We start from the raw sequence: 3,982 nt of genomic DNA on the forward strand, positions 1-3,982 counted from the left end.
ATAGTAATTATTTTATTAGTCTATTTAAATAAATATTGAAACAGATTTAATTTTGTCTTGTATAAATAATAATTTATTGGTTAAGATAAATTTTTAAATAAAATTTTATTCACGAATTAATTTTTAACTTCCCTGATCGAAGAATACTGTAGACAATAAAAAGAGATGTATATAAAAAGTAACCATAAATAATTTTAATTTCAAAATACATATACATATTAAATATATTACACAAAATTAAAAAAAAAAAGAAAAGAAAAAACATGCCGGTATTTGTCCAATTTTAATAAGGTTGGAAGGGATGGATTCAATGCGTTTAATTTTCATTACAACTTTAATTTCTTCTTAACGAGTTTGATAAATGTGTGTAAAGGACTAAAGGGGCTTAATAGTCAAACCGAATATGGATTTTTTTTTTCTTTTTCATTGAGTGCATTTTCGGTTAAAAAATTTTGTTATAAAAATAAAATGAGTGATATATTTTAATATTATAATTTTTAGTATTTATAAGAATATACAAATTGGATTATTCAATTTGTGTTTAAAAATTAAAAAAATCAGAGTATGCAAATCGAATCCTCTATTTATTGTAATTGAACCGTTCGATTACTCTTCCTTTTATCGGACTATCTAATTTGCTTGACGCAATTATCACAATCCAATAAAATATCCTATATCCCCATACTATGTCATATATTATTACTTACCCCATATCAAAATTAAAAAAGTGTGCATTTTCTTGTTGGCGTTTTCTTTTTCTCAACTTTAGAGATATATATACATATATGGGTCTTCTGCTAATCACTTTTTAGTAGGACATTGGAAAGAAAGAAAGGAAATAAACAAAGTAATCCTACATGAGTGGCTGTTAATTAGAGGGAATTGAAAGATGATGTGTACAACGTTTCTTTCTACTAAATAGGAGAAAAAGTTGTAAAGTTTATTTTATTTTATTTTTATTTTGGGAAAAGTTACAAAGTTAGCCAGAAAAAAGACTTTGAGATGCTTAGTCCTTAGCTTGTTTGGATTAATGTTTGTAAAAAGGGATTTCAATTGACTTGATTTTATAAAATTAATTTCATCCAAAATTTTAAGTTAACTTGTATCTATATGACTATAGTAGTAATAATATTACATGATTGTTCAAATATATTATTAATTTATTTGATTTTTTTTATTAAACTTATGCCAAATATTAAATATTTGTTGTGAAATAAGAAATATATCTTTCATTAAATTTTATTATGCATGATATCTATTAAATGTAACTTCCTAATAATTTTATAAAAAAATGAGAAATTATGTATAGAATAAAAAAAAGTTAAACTTCAAAATAATTTTTGAAATTGGCATCGTACACTAAAATTATTCTTAAAATTTTAATTATACCAATTATATTCTTGAAATTGACAAAAATATACCGCATTAGTCCCTGACATATTTTTTATTAATGATGTGATGACATGATTTGATAATTTAAGTTGTTAGTGACACGTGTCGCTCTATGATTTGACCACGTATAATTATATAATGATGTGTTGATCAGTGACGCATGGCGTACTGATGTGGACAATTATGCCACGTGTTACAATACTATTTGGCCACGTGTCTGTTTGTACCATGTGTCGCAACAGTATTCATCCACATGTCATTCGCTATATCATCATTATAGATGCATCAAATTAGTCCCTCACTTTGCATTAAATGACTCATTTTATTCCCTGAAATTAAATGTCGTGCACCAAATTAGTCCCTTTACTAGTTTTTCTCTTTTTTCTATAAATTCAAAATTCTCAATATCTTTACATGTATTAATTTCAATTCTATTTTTTCACATGTTATTTAAATACAAGAGTTTTTATAAAATATTTTTCTCTTGCGAGTACCCCTAACTGCCGTCTTAGAGTTGACATGAAGACATTTCAAGCATACCCACTACCATTTGACCATTTTCGACTTCTTTTGTCTAGACTGAAGAAGTCGGAGATAGTAGTGAGAGTGCTTAAAGTAGCTTCAGTCTAGTCCATCTACACACAGCAAAAACATGCATTTCATACGAATAAAAAAAAAGTATATTTAATTCTTAATTTCTTGTTAAAAAGACATGTTTTATAATAAAAAATATGTCTAATCAATCATATAATTCTTTTTTATAATAAAATATTTATATATTACAAAATTATTATAGAAAAAATTATATAATTAAAAATAAAATCTTAAAATTTTTTTATAAAAGCACTTGTATTTAAACGATATATGAAAAAATAGAAATTAGTGCATCCAAGATATTAAAAAATTTTAAATTTAAAAAAACATGAGAAAAACTAATAAATGGACTAATTTGGTGCGCGACATTCAATTTTAGGGACTAAAATGAGTCACTTAATATAAAGTGAGGGACTAATTTAGTGCATCTACAATGATGACATAATGGATGACACGTGGACAAATACTGCTGCGATACATGGCACAAACAGACATGTGGCCAAATAGTATTGTGACATGTAGCACAACCATCCACATCAGCATGCCACATGTTAACAGTCAACACATCATCATACCATTACACGTGGCCAAACCATGGAGTGACATGTGTCACTAACAATCCACATCATCAAGTCATGTCATCACGTCGTTAATGAAAAATGGGTCAGGGACTAACATGGTACATTTTTGTCAATCTTAGGTAGCGGTTAGTGGAGAGACAGAGACTGAAAGACTGAGACCGAGAGACTGAGACTAAGAGATAGAGATTGAAATAAATTTCAGTACTCTGTTTGATACAAAGTGGGAGACAGGAATTGAAACAAGAATAAAACTCTAATTTAATTTGCACAAAGGGTAAAATTAGAATTAATTAATTGAAATGAGCATATTTTAAGTATAAAATGTTATTAAAATTTCAGTCTCTAACTCTAAAAATTTTAGTCTTCTATGTCTCTACTTTTTGGAGGTACTAAAATATTGAAATTTTAGTACCAGTTTCAGAACTAAAAAACATGATACTGAGTCTCAGTCTTTCGATCTCTATCTCAGTACCTCAGAACAAATGCTACCTAAACATAATTGGTGCAATTACAATGTCAAGGATGATTTTAGTGGACGACACCAATTTTAGAAACCATTTTAAGGTTTAACTTAGAAAAAAAATATAATATAAAATATTTCATGATTTTTGAATAATTTAAATGAAAAGGATGAACTTTTTTTTATCACATTTAGGGACAATTTTTAAGTGAGTCAATTTTATATCTAATTTTAAAATACTTAAAATATCACCTCTAACAAGAATAGAAGCCCAAAAACAAAAATAAAAACAAAAACAAAAACAATTATACTTCATGTATATAAAAAAATCAGCCATTAATTCATTTATCTGTATAAAATACATATTAAAACGATTGCGTCGAATTTAGGTGAATGACTATTAGGAATTTATATAATTATTATTTATCCAAAAGAATAAATAGAAATTTGCTATGACAAAAGTACTTATAATAGAATAGAAACTACTATCTTTATATAATACTAGTTAAAAGTGTAATTACAAAAAGATCATATATAAAATATAGTATAACCAAAAAAGGGAGGGAAAAAATTAATGTTTCAATGACAAAATGGTAATATAAGTTATATGAAGCTTGAATGTTGAGTCCCCAATCAAGAAGCAATAAGTTATCGCTTCAAAAACTGGGATTAGGAGCCAAATCAATTTTCCAGAAAGACAACAAAACATCTTTGCACAATCCTGCTCAATTCTCTTTAAATATTAATTATTAAATAAAGTAAAATGTATAATAATTAATAATTTAAAATCTCAAAAAGGTCAATTCTCTTTGCACTTTGTGAGTTTGTGTAGTTTCTTGATGAATTCATACCCAAAAATTGATTATCGACTAAGAACCAATTTACGAAGAATACACATTTTTTTTTCTAGATTATTTTTCTCTAATATTAATTTTTTTTTGGACAAAAAGTTACC

Source organism: Arachis duranensis, chromosome 2, assembly GCF_000817695.3.
Source record: "Arachis duranensis cultivar V14167 chromosome 2, aradu.V14167.gnm2.J7QH, whole genome shotgun sequence".
NCBI classification, from domain to species: domain Eukaryota; kingdom Viridiplantae; phylum Streptophyta; class Magnoliopsida; order Fabales; family Fabaceae; genus Arachis; species Arachis duranensis.